Below are 17,894 nucleotides of genomic sequence, written 5' to 3' on the forward strand. Positions count from 1 at the left end.
CTTTTTTTTTTTTTTTTTTTTGCACGCATCCTTTTTCTGTGCCGTTTGTCCTTTTTAAGGCGGGGGCGGCGGCGGCGTGAGCTTGGGGTGGGGAGGGGTCGGCCGGAGGATGCGGCGCGGGGCTGCGCTCGCTACGCCCGCTACACCCGCTGCTGCTGCCCGGCTCGGGCCTGAGCGCCGAGCAGGTAGGTTACAGGTACGCTGGGGGACGGGAGGCGTGAGCTGGCCAAAGGGGACCCGCTGACCCCAGGACCGATGGGCGGACCCGGCGACAAGGAACGCGGTGACCGGTGCCGCCTCGCCCCAGCGCCCACCTTCTCCACCTCCAGCCTTCGCTCCCTCTGCTGAGCCCCCTGCCACTCTCGCTTCTCACATCGGTGGGCCCCCACCCTTCCGTTCCCATCCCCCATCCTCTCCAAATCCCCCTGCTGCATCTCTGCGTCGCCTCTCTCCCTAGGCCCCCTCCCTGTCCCTCCCCAGCCCCTCTCTCTTCATCACGCCATCCACATTTCCATTCCTCTCCCCATTCCGCCCCCGAACTAAGGACGGGGAGGGGAGAGGGGACACATCAAGTGCCTCCAGGGAGTGGCTCGGGGGGCGTGGCTGGCCAGTTCCCTCAGTGTCCTATCCGCTGAGTAGGTCAGGGTCCCCCGATCCCGGCCGAGACGGCACAGAGGACGGAGCCCGGGGCCGCGACGCGGCGGCCGGAGGCCAGGAGGGTGAGGCCGCCCTGCCTACTGCCACCCCCCCCACACTCCACGCACACCCCCCACGCTGCTCCGCCCACGTGGGCGCCGGGAAGGAGGAGGATGGAAAGATGGGAAGAAAGGCTGGTATCCACCCTCCTGCCGGGCGGGCGCATCCTGGGCGCACTGGGCCTCCTGTGATGTCGCAGAGGGAAAGGCTTCAGTGGGGCCGGGCACCCTGCCGGGCACCCAGCGTTCAGGCGAGCAGCCTCTCAGGCCTGCGTTGGTGCGCCACGCCCTCGCCTCCAGCTCCCTCTCTCCGTCTCGGTCACTCCACCCATCTTCTTTGCTGCAGGCTTCTGAAGATCCGGCTTGGTCATCTCTGGTAGAGGCCGCTTGCCAGGCTGTCTTTCGCCTTAGAAGCAGCCCCCGCCCCCCACACACACACCTTAGACTGCTTTTCTCCTGCCGGCTTGGCTGGCCTGGGCTCTCTGCCAGCCTCTGCCCGGCTCCTTAAGCTCTAGAGATACTGTATTGAACCGCTGGGCCTCCTCCGCCACCCTCAGCCCTTCCATGCACACTCATGGGCACTCTGTCCTTGGCCTTTAACTGGCCAGCTCCTTCTAGACCAAGGTCAGGGAAAGACTCTTGCCCCTCTGAGCTTTCCTGTTGGCAGATTGGACACACTGTTGTCTCTTTTGATGGCCTCTGCCTCCCTGACCAGATTAGGAAGTCTGGGAAGGCAGGGACGATCCCAGTCCCTCACACAGGGCTCCACCCACAGTAAATAGAGGGCCTAAGGGGGACCCTCACCCCAAACTCAGCATGACCCGCTGGCGTGGGGAGAGGCTGAGCAAGGAGCTGGCGTCGCCTCCAGAACTTTGGGTGGCTGTGTGGTGGTTTCATGAGCCCGGTTGGATGAGGAGGATGGGCAGACTTGGGGGGGTGGGGGTGGTGGTCAGGACATCTCATAAGAATGCTTGCTGAGGTGAGCATCGTCAATCCTTGGCAACCTGCTGTTTTGAGGACACTCTTATTTTGGTACTCAATAGAGGCTTGGGGACAATTGCAAAGTTGTTGTTGTTGTTGAGACTTGTGCACATGGTTTGTAATGCCGAGCATTTCCGCTCCTAGTCTGGGACAGCTCTCACCTCGAGTCTTTCCACACCCAGAAACCCCTCAGAGGGTCAGAGTGTGGGCCCACCAAGTGAGATCATTGCCCACAAACTACCCGTGGCTCCCACTGCCCGCATGACCTCATAGGTCCCTCACATCCTGGCCCACCTATCTCCCTTCCCACCACACTGTCTCAGCCCCCGGTGTCGCCTCTGCGTTCCCCGGACACGTCTTCACACTTAGGTTTTCCCCACATCCTGTTTGTTTTTCCTGGGCCTGTCGAGAGAACTCCTGTTCACATGGTACGGCCCGGCTCTCATTACTTCTGTGTGGTGCTCCATGACTCGGCAAACTGATTGCGTGGTTCTCTTATCTGTGCTCTCTCAGAACTTAATTCCCATGCACAGTATAATATTTATGTCGTGTTTCCTTAAGCAGACCGTGCCCCCAGAGGCTGGGGGTACAGTGAGGTCTGAGAGGCGGCTGGCTTTGCTGGGGGTCCCACCTTCCAGGAGGCAGTCCTATGGGCACCCATACTGCCAGTGCCGTGAGCGACAGGCACAGACAGGGAGAGAGCACGTGGGCTGCCCATGGTCTGTGCAGAAGGCTTTGTGAGGAGGGGGCAGGCCGGAGGCCCCGCTCTCTTGGTGTGTGGGGTGGGTTCGGCCGGGGAGGAGTGGCAGAAGAAACAAGTTCTGGGGAAGGCGTCAGCCAGCAGCTGCCAGCATTGCGAGCTATGGCTGTTCGTTTAGCTCCCTGAGGCTGGGAACCTGCCTCTGCCCACTGTGGAGCCGGAATGCCAGGGTTCCCATTCGGGCCCTGTCCCCCTGCCCCTGTCACCTGTGACTGGGCAGGTGCCTCTCTCCTGGCCTTCTACCTAAGATGGTGCGCCTCCCTGGGGGAGGATTGGGGATGGCTGCCGTGTATCCTAGATCTCAGTCACTCTCCCCCTGTGGTGGTTGGGTCAACCTGTAGGGCTTCAGGAGTTGCACTCACCTGTGTCCTGTTCCTTATGGCTTTGTGATGTTGGGCACCTCTCTGAGCCTCCCTTTCCTCTGCCAATGAGGATGGTGGTTTGTCTGTGGCTGGGCTGGTGTGGGGATCAGCGGTGTGGTCTCTGGGCTCAGCAGGCACTTGTTAGTAACTGGTCATGAGGAGGAGGAGGAAGTGTGTGATGAGTGATTAAACAAACGAGTCCTTCAGCTTTTTCACGGAGCAGACGTCTCAGGTGGAGGTCTCTTTGTCCCTTCCTATCTAACACCAGCCAGCGAAGTACTTGAGCAGTGAGGATGAAGGGTGAAGGGCGGTGGATGGCCTGACAGCTCACGGGGATTGTGCAGACTTGTGCAGCAAGGTGCCAAGCTGCCGGTAAGAACCCTGGATGTGGGGTCCAGGGAAGGACTGCTCACTGATCCTGATGCCTCTTTCCTGCTCAGTGCTTGGGGTGTGGTGGTTCCAATGACTTCCATTCCACCCAGTTCCTAGGAAGACTCTTAATGGACCTCATAATCGTGAGCAATAGCCAGCAGCTAGTTGAGCTGAGCCGTGACAGAACAGGGCTGGGGCAGAGGAGCTGCCTCCTGGCTGTGTGACCTGGGGCAAGTCACTTAACCTCTCTGTGCTCAGTTCCTTTTTCTATGATGTTCAAATAAGGAAAAGAGCTGTTGTTGCTTCAACTCCCACTTTGGCTGTCAGTTGTCTCATTTAAGCCGCACAGCACCCCTCTGGCGTGAGGATTACGGGGGCACCTGGCAAGCCGGGGCTATGTTGGGCAGTGGAGGTGGGGATGGAGGTGGACATCACCAGTCGCGGACGCTGGCCGCAGAGCTTAGGTGCTGCTCTGTGAAGCACCCCGACCTCTGCCATGGGCAGATGACCCTCTGGCAGGGTGGGTGTGAGACATCAATGAGAGGAGCCTTCTCTGTGCTTGTAAGAGAAGCCTGTTCCCTCTGAGCCGGTGGTAGCAGCCACTGGTCTGGCTGTTATCGGAGGCTCAGAACAGGAGCCCGGGCTGGCCAGCAGGGGGACCTTGGCGCTGGCACTTTAGCCCTGAGTGCTTTTTACAGGTTTTCTTTGCTCACGCCTTTCCAAGGCCAGGGGAAAGGTCCGGGAAGTAGGGGCCAGCTGGGAGGAGCAGGGACAACGAGGGTGGGTCCTGGTGGGGACCATGGCATGCAGGGGAGGGCTTAGAGCTCCTCCTGGAGGCGGTGGGCAGGGCCGGAGTGCTTGCAGGGGGCGGGCAAGGCGGTCCCTCGCATGCTGGGCCAGAATCCCCCCAAAGCAGCCCAGGGAGAGGGCCAGGTGTGACAGTGCCCGCAGCCCAGGGAGAGGGCCAGGTGTGACAGTGCCGGTGCAGCCCAGGGAGAGGGCCAGGTGTGACAGTGCCGGTGCAGCCCAGGGAGAGGGCCAGGTGTGACAGTGCCGGTGCAGCCCAGGGAGAGGGCCAGGTGTGACAGTGCCCGCAGCCCAGGGAGAGGGCCAGGTGTGACAGTGCCCGCAGCCCAGGGAGAGGGCCAGGTGTGACAGTGCCCGCAGCCCAGGGAGAGGGCCAGGTGTGACAGTGCCCGCAGCCCAGGGAGAGGGCCAGGTGGGACAGTGCCCGCAGCCCAGGGAGAGGGCCAGGTGTGACAGTGCCCGCAGCCCAGGGAGAGGGCCAGGTGTGACAGTGCCCGCAGCCCAGGGAGAGGGCCAGGTGTGACAGTGCCCGCAGCCCAGGGAGAGGGCCAGGTGTGACAGTGCCGGTGCAGCCCAGGGAGAGGGCCAGGTGTGACAGTGCCCGTGCAGCCCAGGGAGAGGGCCAGGTGTGACAGTGCCCGCAGCCCAGGGAGAGGGCCAGGTGTGACAGTGCCGGTGCAGCCCAGGGAGAGGGCCAGGTGTGACAGTGCCGGTGCAGCCCAGGGAGAGGGCCAGGTGTGACAGTGCCCGCAGCCCAGGGAGAGGGCCAGGTGTGACAGTGCCCGCAGCCCAGGGAGAGGGCCAGGTGTGACAGTGCCCAGGCAGCTCAGAGCGAGGGAGGGGCCCGCTCTCCAGTGGGGACAGGGAGGGCCTCTGCTCTTGCCTTTGGGGTTAATATTTATTTTTAAAACTGCAAAAAGAAGTATCTGTACCTTTCATTGATCATGAACAGAGATAAATGCCGTTTTTCTTTGTTATAACAGTTTAACGTTTGCTAAGCACTTAGCAAGTGCCAGGGTGTATGCCAGTAAGTTGGCAAGCTATGGCCCGTCAGCCTGCTGCCTGTTTTTGTAAATAAAGTTTTATTGGCACTCAGCAATGTGCATTTGGGTGCCTGTTGTCTATAGCTGCTTTTGCGTTGTATTGGCAGAGTTGGGCAATTGTGGCAGACACCTGTAGAGCCGGAAACATTTGCTATCGGGTCCTTAATAAAAGGGGATGCTGTCCCCTCGTCTCTCTGTCACTGACTGGAGTTCATTCAGTCCTGGACACAAGCCCAGAGGAGATGCCTTGCGCTTCCTATTTTACAGATGGGCACAGAGAGGCTCTGAAGCCTGTCCAGGGTCACAAGTGGGGAGCAGGGATTTAAACCCAAGCAGCCCACGTTATTATTTTGGGGGGGAGGGGGAGGGATTCCTATTTTTTTTTTTTTCATTTTTCTGAAGCTGGAAACAGGGAGAGACAGTCAGACAGACTCCCGCATGCGCCCGACCGGGATCTACCCGGCACGCCCACCATGGGGCGACACTCTGCCCACCAGGGGGCGATGCTCTGCCCACCAGGGGACGATGCTCTGCCCATCCTAGGCGTCTCCATGTTGCAACCAGAGCCACCCTAGCACCTGAGGCAGAGGCCACAGAGCCATCCCCAGCGCCCGGGCCATCTTTGCTCCAATGGAGCCTTGGCTGTGGGAGGGGAAGAGAGAGACAGAGAGGAAAGCGCGGCGGAGGGGTGGAGAAGCAAATGGGCGCTTCTCCTGTGTGCCCTGGCCGGGAATCGAACCTGGGTCCTCCGCACGCTAGGCCGATGCTCTACCGCTGAGCCAACCGGCCAGGGCCGGGATTTCTATTTTTTATTAGCTTCTAATGAAATCTTACCGTGTTCAGACAATGAGGTCTGTATTATGTCTATTCTAAAAAAAATTGTCAGTAAGTTCTTAATGGCCTGGATCATGATAATTTCTTAAAATATATTGTGTTAAATATCTGGCTAATACTAAATTATGGTTATCCTCTTACCCACCTGTGAGTGTCCAGGTCAGTGGCGTTAAGTGTATTCACACTGTTGCACAGCCATCACTACCTGTGTCTCCAGCACTTCTCTGTCACCCCAAATGGCAGCTCACGTCGGGGACCGTGACCCTATGCTGCCTTGAGGGAGTTTTGTGGAAAACAAGCAAACGTCAGTGGCCTAAATATAATGCGGCACAGGAGGCTCTGATGGCAGCCTTGGGTTTGAATGTTGGCTCCGCCACGTGCCGGCTCTGATGGTGGCCGAAGTGTCGGCGCCCTTCCAAACCCTCCACAACTCACTGTCCTTTCTGCCGAAGGGGGTTAGCCCCAGCCCCCCCCCCCCCTGCAGATCACGTGGTGGGACGGTGAGATGAGGGGAGGCGAAGGCCTCGAGCGGCCGCGCTCTCATCCGTGTTAGGTCCGTCTGTCCTCTCCATGTGGCCCGTGGCGTCCCCTTTCTCCATTCCAGGGCCCGGAAGCGTGCTCAGGACCCACCATGCTTCCTAAAATTCCAGACGGGACCTCGGAGGACCCAGATGCTGTGTGGACGCAGGCCTCCTGCTGTCCTGTCCCCCGTGGTCCAGACTCGGCGGAAGGGCCAATTTCAGGAATGAAAGAAGGTTCTGTGTGCGGCCGCTTGGGACTGCCAAGGCCGCCACTGGGCAGTAATGGCCTTGTGTGTGCCAGGTCAGGGGACGTGCTGGCTTGGCCCGCTGGACCCGCGCCTCCACTCTGGCTGCATTTTGAATCAGGAGCCCCGGACTGGCCCCCCGGGCCCCTTCCTCAGGCTGCAGGGGGTGGACACCGCCGAGGGTGCCCTGCTTCCTCTGGGGGACAGGCAGACTGCAGCGGTTACACGGCGTCGGGAGGGGAGGCGCGGAGTGACTCTGGTAAAGTAGCTTTCCGCTTCTTTTCAACTCGAAACCTGGGTCTTCTCTCTTTCCCCACCTACCCTGCGGCTTCTGGAGGCTGACCTCTCCGTCTGCCGGCTGGGACGCGGGGGTTTCTTGAACAGGATCACGACCTGCGTCTTCTGTTGAAATGCTGCTTTTCTTTTCTCTCCTTCCCTTTTTAAAGAAACCGAGGTGAAATTCACACAACGTAAGAGTGACCATTTTAAAGCGTCCCATTCAGTGGCATGGAGTACGTTCACTCTGTTGTGCCACCACCACCTCGACCTAGTTCTTCTCATCACCCTTAGAGAGAACTCTCACACCCGTTAAGCAGTCGCTCTGCATTCCCCCTCTTTCTCCTTCCCCTCGGCCCCTGGAAACCGAGGTCTGTCTTCTGTTTCTGGATTTCCTTAGTCGGCGCAGGCCAGGTAAGCGCAACCATGCGCTCTGTGGCCCTTTGCGACTGGCTGCTTCACTTGGCGTCACGTCCTCTGGGTTCACTTGCGTTGTAGCATGTATTCGTACCTTTTTCAGGGCTGACTAATATTCCACTGTGTGGACAGATGACCTTGTCCTGTCTTTCGATGGATATTTGGTTTGTTACCACCTTTTGGCTAGTGTGACTAGTGTTGGAAGCGAGACCCTCAGTGTTAAAACTTTCTTCCCGGGACCGGAGCTCCCAGGCCTTGTTCTTCCGGTGCCTCCGCTCCCTGCGCCTGCCTCTCGCTCATCCATCCGCTTGGCCACGCGTCAGAGAGGCAGGGAGTGTGCTCCGCGCCAGGCCCTGCGCTGGGAGCTCCCGGCCTCCCCGGTTCTGGACATCTGGAGAACGGCTTGTTGGCTTCTCATTTCCCGACCAGGAGAGTGGGAGCGCCTCGGGGCAGGAGGAGTGGCATAGAGGGCCAACCGAATGGCCTAGAGAGGCAGCTGGCACGGGGCTGGGAGCTCCCGGCCTCCCCGGTTCTGGACATCTGGAGAACGGCTTGTTGGCTTCTCGTTTCCCGACCAGGAGAGTGGGAGCGCCTCGGGGCAGGAGGAGTGGCATAGAGGGCCAACCGAGTGGCCTGGAGAGGCAGCTGGCACGGGGCTGGGAGCTCCCGGCCTCCCCAGTTCTGGACATCTGGAGAACGGCTTGTTGGCTTCTCGTTTCCCGACCAGGAGAGTGGGAGCGCCTCGGGGCAGGAGGAGTGGCATAGAGGGCCAACCGAGTGGCCTGGAGAGGCAGCTGGCACGGGGCTGGGAGCCTGGCTGCCTTTCTGTCTGTCCCTGGAACACGCTGGGCCTTGCTGCTCGGAGGCTGTGTGTTTGCTGCGTGCTGTCTGGCGGGCTGCCTCCTGTCCTGGCCAGAACTGGCTCCTTCTCACCCTTCATGACCCCGCTTACATTTCCCGCCTTGGCGAGGTCTTCCCTGCCTGTCCCGGGTAGCTGCCCGCCTCCCCCTCCACTGTTATTCTTCTTTTCGGCACTTTTTTCTTTCTTCTGAAATCATTGCCATCTGAAGCAGGTTTGTTCCCTTGTTTGTGGTCACGCCCCCATCCCCATAAGCTCAAGCACCTTGCGGGCAGGAACCTCGCCTGGAGTGCTTTCTCTCTCTCTCTTTTTTTTTTTTTTGTATTTTTCTGAAGCTGGAAACGGGGAGAGACAGTCAGACAGACTCCCGCATGCGTCCGACCGGGATCCACCCGGCACGCCCACCAGGGGCGACACTCTGCCCACCAGGGGGCGATGCTCTGCCCCTCTGGGGAGTCGCTCTGCCGGGACCAGAGCCACTCTAGCGCCTGGGGCAGAGGCCAAGGAGCCTACCCAGCGCCCGGGCCATCTTTGCTCCAATGGAGCCTCGGCTGTGGGAGGGGAAGAGAGAGACAGAGAGGAAGGAGGGGGGGAGTGGAGAAGCAAATGGGTGCTTCTCCTATGTGCCCTGGCCGGGAATTGAACCCGGGTCCCCCGCACGCCAGGCCGACGCTCTACCACTGAGCCAACTGGCCAGGGCCTGGAGTGCTCTCTCTGATCTCCCAGTGTCAGGTATTGGCATGCAGTAGGTGCTCAATAAATAATCCTTGCTGTTGCTGGGAGTCAGATGTGACTTCATTTCCTGACTCCACCATGCTAGCCCTGTGATCACTTAACCGTTCTGAGCTCCTTTGTTCAATACAGAGTGTGTCCAATATCTCGGGGTTGGTGTGAAGGTCAGAAGTAACCTGTGCAGACCATCCAGAGCCATGCTGGTGGCAGTCGGTGTTTGCACCCGGTGTGGAGTGGTCATAAAGACTGAGAGAATGAGTTCCCTGACTCACACGCTTGTTTGCCTCGAAGAAGCCGGGGGACCTCCTGGGCGCTGAGTGTCCAATAACAAGGCAGCCACTCCGGCCTGCTGAGCGCTGAAATGGGGCTTGTCTGAACTGACATGAGTCGGTGAGTGAAAAGTACACATTTCAGAGACTTTGAATGAAACAGAGAGTCAAGAGTCTCAATAATAATTTTAGCATTGGTTACAAGTTGAAAAATATTACTATTAGATTTTTGAGGCCAAGTCAAATGTTGTATTAAACTGGGTTTCACCTATTTCATTTCATTTCATTTTTTTTTTTTAATGTGGCTACTAGAACATTGCACATTATGTGTGGGGCTCATGCTGCATTCCTTCGGGGCCGTGCCGCTGTAGGCTGTAGGCTCCTTGCGGGCAGGAACCAGGCTCAGGGCACAGTGGCTCTGCCTTCCGTGGAGCTGGAGACCCTAGGCAGGCAGTTAATTATTCTGCGTGTGCTTCAGTTTCCTCCTCTCCGACTAGGACGCTCGGTTTGATGACGACAATGACAGTGCACCTCTGAGGGCCTCCTGTGTGCTCCTGGAAGGAGCCAGGGCCCCATGGAGACCGGGCCCCGTGAGTCCCTGGCCACGGCAACCTTCACTCTTAGAGTTGGGGTGCGGAGGGGAGTCCCGCAGTCTACACAATCTCAGTAAATCACAAGCCCAGTCCTAAGACCGTGACTGTTCCTAAAAGCTCTCGCTAAGGAGACGAGATGGCAGAATCAAACTGGGGATGAGAGCGGGGTCCCCTGTTGACCGTAAACAGATCGACAGCCAGATATTTCTCCAGCACAGTGAGTTTCTCTGGGGCACGGCCAGGCCACCCTCTGGTTTTGCGCATCCCCTCTTCTCGGAACCGCATCTCCACTGCTTTCTGTCAGCCCGGAAGGGACTCTGGTTTGGGTCCCGGCACCAGCCAGGAGTCATGAGGGAGAGGAGTTCATTCACCCCGAGCTCTGGTGTCCTGTCCCAGCTCCAGCGTGCCTGTTCTCCGTGTGGAGAGGCCCCGGGGGAGGGCTTTCTCCAGCTCTGCAGGGCTCAGCTAGCCCTGTTTGCCACACCCACACCTGCTCGCAAGTGCCTGGCCTTAGGCTTGAGCACCCCGGACCCTGTGCTCACCGAGGGTCCTATTTTTGTTGTTGTTACATTGGCCCGATTGTCCCCTTTCTTCCAAGCTGAACCTCGGAACAGGTTTTGGAAGCCACACCTTCTTTCTGGAAGTTAGCAGGGCCGCCTCCCTGGGCCAGGGCCGCTGAGGGTGTGAGCTCGTGAAGCCGGGTGGCCGACGGGATTCTGGAGCACGTCCTGGAGTCTCCCAGGACCCGGGCTGGGTGAGGTTCTTTTTGCCAGCCCGACACCTTGTTTTGGACAAACGCCTGGATGCCCCACGTCGTGCCTCGTCTGTTTAAACCACCGGACACGTGGGCGCTTTCCTGACATCTCTCTTTCCCTGGGAGTGTGCCAGTCACCCAGGGCGAGCCCAGTTTGTCAGGACCTGGCCTTACGGGTCCCCTGAGCTTTCTGGAGGGATGGCCAAAATGCAAATGAGACACTTCACACCAAACACCCAAACAGATCCTGGTGCTGGAGAGGATATCAGGAATTGGGGGTGCTGGAGCCAGAAGATGGTGGTGTGTGTGTGTGTGTGTGGTGTGTGTGTATGTGTGTGTGTGTGGTGTGTGTGTGTATGTGTGTATATGTGTATGTGTGTGTGGTGTGTGTGTGTATGTGTATATGTGTATGTGTGTGTGGTGTGTGTGTGTGGTGTGTGTGTATGTGTGTGTATGTGTATGTGTGTGTGGTATGTGTGTGGTGTGTGTATGTGTGTGTGGTGTGTGTGTATGTGTGTGTGGTGTGTGTGTATGTGTGTGTGTGTGGTGTGTGTGTGTGTGGTGTGTGTGTGTATAGGTGTGTGTGGTGTGTGTATGTGTGTATATGTGTATGTGTGTGTGGTGTGTGTGTGTATATGTGTGTGGTGTGTGTGTGTGGTGTGTGTATATGTGTATATGTGTATGTGTGTGTGGTGTGTATGTATGTGTGTGTGCGTGTGTGGTGTGTGTATATGTGTGTATGGTGTGTGTGTATGTGTGTGTGGTGTGTGTGTATGTGTGTATATGTGTGTGTGGTGTGTGTGTATGTGTGTATATGTGTATGTGTGTGGTGTGTGTGTATGTGTGTATATGTGTGTGGTGTGTGTGTGGTGTGTGTATGTGTGTATATGTGTATGTGTGTGGTGTGTATGTATGTGTGTGTGTGGTGTGTATATGTGTGTATATGTGTGTGTGGTGTGTGTGTATGTGTGTGTGGTGTGTGTGTATGTGTGTGTGGTGTGTGTGTGGTGTGTGTATGTGGTGTATGTGTGGTGTGTGTGGTATGTGTGTGTGGTGTGTGTGTTTGTGGTGTGTGTGTGTGTGTGGTGGTGTGTGTGTGTGTGTTTGTGGTGTGTGTGTGTGGTGGTGTGTGTGTGTGGTGTGTGTGTGTGGTGTGTGTGTGTGGTGGTGTGTGTGTGGTGTGTGTGTGTGTGTGTGTGTGTGTGTGTGTGTAGGGGGTAGGGAGGCAGCATGCTGGGTGCCCCAGCCTCACGTGTTCACAACATAAATTATGACTTGGGATTCTACAGCGTACAAGCTTCGGGGCTGTAGCTTTTCTGCCCTTTTGTTGATGAACAGTAGGCGAACTAATGAGGTTTGGGTGTGTTTTAAATCACTCTCAGGGCTGATGAGTTTAGGGTGAGGTCTTATCTGTTTGTTGTAACAAGTGCAGATAGGAATTCCGTGCACCAGGGCTTTCTTAGCGTCTGTGCCAGGTGTCTGTGGCCAGGAGCAAGGCCACACGTTTGAAAATACCCATGCTGTGGACTTTGCCATGAATTCCAACTCTCCCTTCCCACCTTGGTCCAAAGCTCTGAGATGTCACCACACTTCCAGTAACCCCGTGTCATAAAGGCGACCCCCAAACATTGTGAGTGGCTCCCCCAGCCTGTGGGAGGGTCAAGTTTAGCCTGAAACCTTTCCACCCAGGCAGCTGGCAACGGACCTTTTCTGTGAAAGGCGCTTTATGACTACTGGATGGATAATTGATTTTTGTTTCCATTTACTGGGACCAGTGAGAGGGAAAAAAATCATGATTGATTCAAATGTGAGCCATTTAGGAACTGAACATTGTCAGAGAGGTCATTTTGCTGCCTGAATTAAAAAGAAATATACCTCTAGAGTTCTTGCGCTGGCTTATATGCCAAAGACAGTGCCTGATTCTCTTACTGCAAAAGAACGTGGTAAAGGGGGGAACAGAGGAATGAAAAGGACACAAGGTGTATGGAAAACAGAGTATGATGGCAGACATGAACTAGCTGTGTCAACAGGACAACCAAGGGGCAGGTATTGTCAGAATATATTAAAAGCGATCAAACCGTGTGCTGTCCACAGGAGACACATATCTTTAGACCCAAAGATACAAATAAGAGGGCAGAAAAAGTTACATCGTGCAAAAGACAATCACAAGAAAGCTGGAGTGACTATACTGTTATAATACAAGATAGATTTGAAATAAAAATAAGAGATGAGACATTTTATAACATTTTATAATGATAAAAGGTTCACTCCATTAGGAAGATGTAACAGTTATAAACATATATGCATGTAACAACAGGGCACCAAATTCCATGAGGTAAAAACAGACCGAAATGAAGGGAGGAATAGATAATTCAACAATAGTTGGATACTTCAATACCCCACTTTCGATAATGGGTAGAACAGCTAGACAGAAGGTCTGCAAGGAAATAGAAAACTTGAAAAACACTATAAACCCACCAGACCTAACAGACATCTATGGAATACTCCACCAAGAATATTAGAATGCATATTCTTAAAAAAAATTTTTTTGAGGTATAATGGACATGTAACATTGTATTAGCTTCAGGTATACAACATAATGATTTGATACTATATATATTGTGCAATGATCACAGTAAGTCTACTTAACATCCATCACCATATATATATAGTTGCAATTTTTTTTCTTGTGATGACAACTTCTAAGAAGTACTCTCTGCAATTTTCAAACATGCAACACAGTATTATTAACTATAGGTGCCATGCTGTACACCACACCCCCAGACTTTGTACAGGTATTTTATAACTGGAAGTTTGTACCTTTGACCCACTCCACCCATTTCACTTCCCCTTCCCCCACCTCTGGCAGCCGTTAATCTTTTCTCTGTATCTGTGAGGGTTTTTTTTTTTTTAAATTCCACATATAAGTGAGACCATGGTGTTTTGTCTTTCTCTGGCTGTGACTATTCACTCAACACAATGTCCTCAAGGTCCATCCATGTTGTTGCAAATGGCAAGTTGTTTTTTAATGGCTTGATCGTATTCCATTGCATATATTATATATAGCAGATTTTCTTCATTGGTTCACCTGCCAGTGGAGTGGACCCTTGGGTTGTTTCCATATCTTGGCTGTTGTAAATTATGCTGCAGTGACCGTGGGGCTGTGTGTATCTCTTTGAGGTAGTGCTTCCATTTTCTTTGGGTAAATACCCAGAAGTGGAATTGCTGGATTGTATGGTGGCTCTGTTTTTTAATTTTTGAGGATGCTCCACACTGCTTGCCACAGGGGCTGCATCAGTTTACATTCCCAGCAACAGGGCACAGGGTGCCCTTGTATCCACAGCCTCTCAAGGATGTACCGTATTTCCCCATGTATAAGACACACCTTAATTTGGGGGCCCAAAATTTGAAAAAAAAAATGTATTACATAAAGTTATCGAACTCAAGTTCTATTCATCGTAAAATTCATAGAACTCCTCATCTGCATGAAAAAGCAGGAAATGCAAGTAAAGTAATCGATAACCTCTGGATAAGATGCACCAAGCTTTTAGACCACAAATTTTTAGGAAAAGGGTGCATCTTATACATGGAGAAATACGGTATACTCTTCTCCAGTGCACATGGATAGGTCTCTGGGAACAGACCCTGTGCTGGGCTGTGAAACAACCTCGGAATTTAAAAGGATAGAAATGGTAAGGAGTCCGTTCTCTGACCACAGTGCAATGACGTCAGAAATCAATACCGCAAACACAGGGCCTGGCCCGCTGCGGCACCTAAGTCTCGGCCTTGTCGGTAAGCCCCGTGCTTCCCTTCCACGCGTCTCGTCCTGGGTCACTCTCCGTCACCCGTCCACTTCCCGGCCGAACTGAAGTGCTGACCCACTGGGTCTGGCTTCCACGCCTTTGCTCCCGTGGCCCCTCTTCCTGGAGTGCCCACCCCTCTGCTGCCCTGCCCCCTCCCGGTCTCACGTCTGCGCCCTGCCCACCCCGCCTCGCACAAACACCCCACCCTAGTGAGCCGTGGTGAGACGGTGTGTGATGAGCGGAGCGGAGTGGTGGTTCTCCAGCGGGGGCCCTGGACCAGCGGGGGAGCGTCACCTCGGAGCATGTTAGAAATGCACACTCTCAGGCCTCACCCTGAGCTGCTGCATGGAAACACCGGTTGGAGTCCAGCAATACGGTCTTTAACCGAAGCCCTCTGGGAAATTCCCGTGCCTCTCGGTTCTGAGAACCAAGGCAGGCAGGGCTGGCCCCCACTTGCCCTGTGGTTACAGACATTTGGCTGTTTCTAAACTAGTTGGCAGCTGGTTGGTTGCCTCCAATCGGCACGAATGACCCCTGCCATCTTGCTGAATCTATGGGGGAGAGCAGGGGACCTTGTTTCACAAAGTGGAAGGGGCAGTTATTCCCAGTCCAAGCTGGCGCTCAGAGGGAAGGGCGTGCTGGTCCCCGGTGGTTTCTGGAAGAAGGAGGAACCCTGACCGCTGTCCTGTGCTCTCTGTCCTCGTGATGGCGGCTGGGGGCTGTGTCATTTCCAGGAAAGGTGGCAGAGCAGGGAAACAGCCCTGGCCCAGGAGTTGTAAGGCCTGGGTTTGAGGACTGCCCACCCACGCCCTGCCTGTGATGCCCGCCGCGACCCTTCCTTCCCACGGGCGTTTGTGGGCTGCCTGCTGTGTGCTGGATGCTCATTTCGGCTCTTCCTGGGGCCCACTGAGCAGGGATGGCAGTCATAGGTCCTTATAGGACAACACAATGCCCTTTCCCGTCTGGGTCTCTCTGTAAAGTGGAGTGAACTACCCCACCTCAATGTACAACATGGGAATGATGGTTTCTCATCACAGTATTTTGTGAGTTTAACCTTATGGCCCTTGCTAGTTGTCAGGCCAGTCAGCGAGACCGGAGATGAATATAACTTTCAAAATGAAAAGTTTGGGGTGACAGCAGTCTTACCAGCCACGGCGTCCGAGCGTTACCAGGCTCTTGCCGTGGCTGTGGAAAGAGTCTGTGTTTGAGAAGTTTACATACCATGTTGGCAGTGGGTAAGGACCTTGTCAACGACTCTCTTGAAGTCTCAGGATCCATTTCTCTGGAGATGACAGGAGGGCTGTACTCCCAGATGTGCAGGAAGCTGAGCATCTCCTTGGTGGCCCAGGGCCCTGCGGGGCTGGGCTTACAGAGGGTTAGCATTTGGTGGTGTGCAGCTTATTTGAGTTTGCATGCTGTTTGTGTACTTTAAAATTAGCACGCCTAAAAAAATAGAATCAAACATTTGTTGCCCCGGGCCCCTGACCCCTGACCCCTGACCCCTGACCCCCAAGCGCCTTCAGGGAGCAGCCGGGCCCCATGGCAGGTGGTGTGAAACCCAGGCCGGTCATCACCTCTGCTGCCTGAGGTGCTGGTGGGTCTGCTCCGGTGTAGACACTGGCCCCACCCCTTCACAGACACCTGCACCTGTGTGCTGTCATCTGCCCTTCGGTATCACATTGGCTCTTTGTTCAGGCTGAACCTCCAGGTGTCCCTGTGTTCCTTCCTGAGTCTGGGACCTGGGGAGGTGGAGCCCCTGGGACCATCGGTGGCCGAGCTGAGCTGGACGGAGAACTGTATTTGGGCCGGCACTGGCCCCACTACATGTCTCTGCGGACAGACCTGAAGGGTCCAGAGCTGGTCTGGAGGTCCTGTCTATCCACCCCTTCCTCAGAACGGCTCTTGAGTTATGAGTGTGTTTGGGAAGAGCAGCCATCGTACCAGGAAAGGGTGACATCATGCTGAAGCTACACCTGGCTATGTCACTCCTCTGCTCAGCGGGCTCCCCATGGCCCAGGATGAAGCACTCGCTCCTGTCACCTCATCTCTTGATGTACTTGCTTTTACCAACGGTCTCAGTCAGCTCAGGCCGCTATAACAAAAATACAACAGCCAGCGTGCTTTAACAACATAAATATATTTCTCAGTTTTGGAGGCTGGAAGTGAGCACAAGATCAAGGTGCTGGCCAGTTCAGTTCCTGGCGAGCACTTTCTTCTGGGCTTGCAGATGGCTGCCTTCTCACTGTGTGCTCACCAGGTCAAGGAGGAAAGTAAGCTCTCTTATTTTTTTTTTCTTTCTTTCTTTCTTTTTTTTTTTTTTGTTAGTGAGAGGAGGGGAGGCAGAGAGACAGACTCTTGCAAGTGCCCTGACTGGGACCCACCCAGCATGCTCACTAGGGAGCGATGCTCTGCCTATCTGGGGCCATTGCTCCACTGCTTAGCAACAGAGCCATTTTTTAGCGCCTGAGACAGAGGCTAGTTCACTCAAACCAATTGACCCATGGCTGCGCGAGGGTAAGAGAGAGAGAGAGAGAAGGGGGAGGAAAGATGGAGAAGCAAATGGTCACTTCTCCTGTGTGCCCTGATTGGGAATCAATCCCGGGACATCTACACACCTGGGCTGATGCTCTACCACTGAGCCAACCGGCCAGGGCCTTCTGTCTCTTATAAGGACACTAATCCCATCATAAGTGCTCTTCCTGAGTGACCTAATCACTTCCCAAAGACCTCATTTCCAAATACCATCATATTGGGGACTGAGTTTCAATCTATGTATTCTGTGGGGTGGGGGAGAGGCAGACATTCAGTCCATAACACTGACCCTTACCTTATGGAATGGTCTGGGTCACTTGAACTTGCCAGGACCCCTCTGGTCCCCCGTCTTGGCACATCTGTGCCCTCTTCCCAGCAGAGAGGTGGCTCAGACCCACCTCCTCAGACACTTCCCTTTCTCCCCCTGCCCTGCCCATCTTTCTGGCCCAGCCCTGGCCACACTGAGGCTCTTGCTTTTCACAGTCTTTCTTTCTCACTGGCCAGAACGCAGGAACTGAGTGGGATTCATGTCTGAGGCCCCCGTGCCCAGCACAGGGCCTGGCACGGCAGTCCCTGGGATGTTGCTGAATGAAGGATGAAGGAGTGAATGACTGAATGGAGCTTGTGCTCCTGCTGCTCGCCCTGCCTAGTTGCCATCCAGCCTTCCTGTGCCCCTGCCCCTTTATCTGCGTGCCCACTGCTTATCACGGCCAGGCCCCCCTTCAGAAGTCCCTTTCCTCTCTCTGCTGGGCCCCCTGGTCCCTGGTCTACTTACCACCTGGGCTTGCTACAGTCTGCTTCCTGGCTTGTCTCCCTGCCTTGCCTAGAACTCCTCCAGGGTGTGGATGAACCATCCGGACACCATCCTGGGCCAGCGAGTCTAAGGACTCAGCGTAGTCTGCCCCCTGATAAAGTCACCTTGGCCACCTTTCTTCCCCACCAAGCTGCTAGCACCCTGGTAGTGAGTAACCCAATAGTAAGTCCACCTTGGTCTGAGCACCCCAGCCCTGTGATTCCTGTCCCCCTCTGAGCCCCTGGT

This window comes from Saccopteryx leptura, chromosome 5 (genome assembly GCF_036850995.1).
Source record: "Saccopteryx leptura isolate mSacLep1 chromosome 5, mSacLep1_pri_phased_curated, whole genome shotgun sequence".
NCBI lineage: Eukaryota > Metazoa > Chordata > Mammalia > Chiroptera > Emballonuridae > Saccopteryx > Saccopteryx leptura.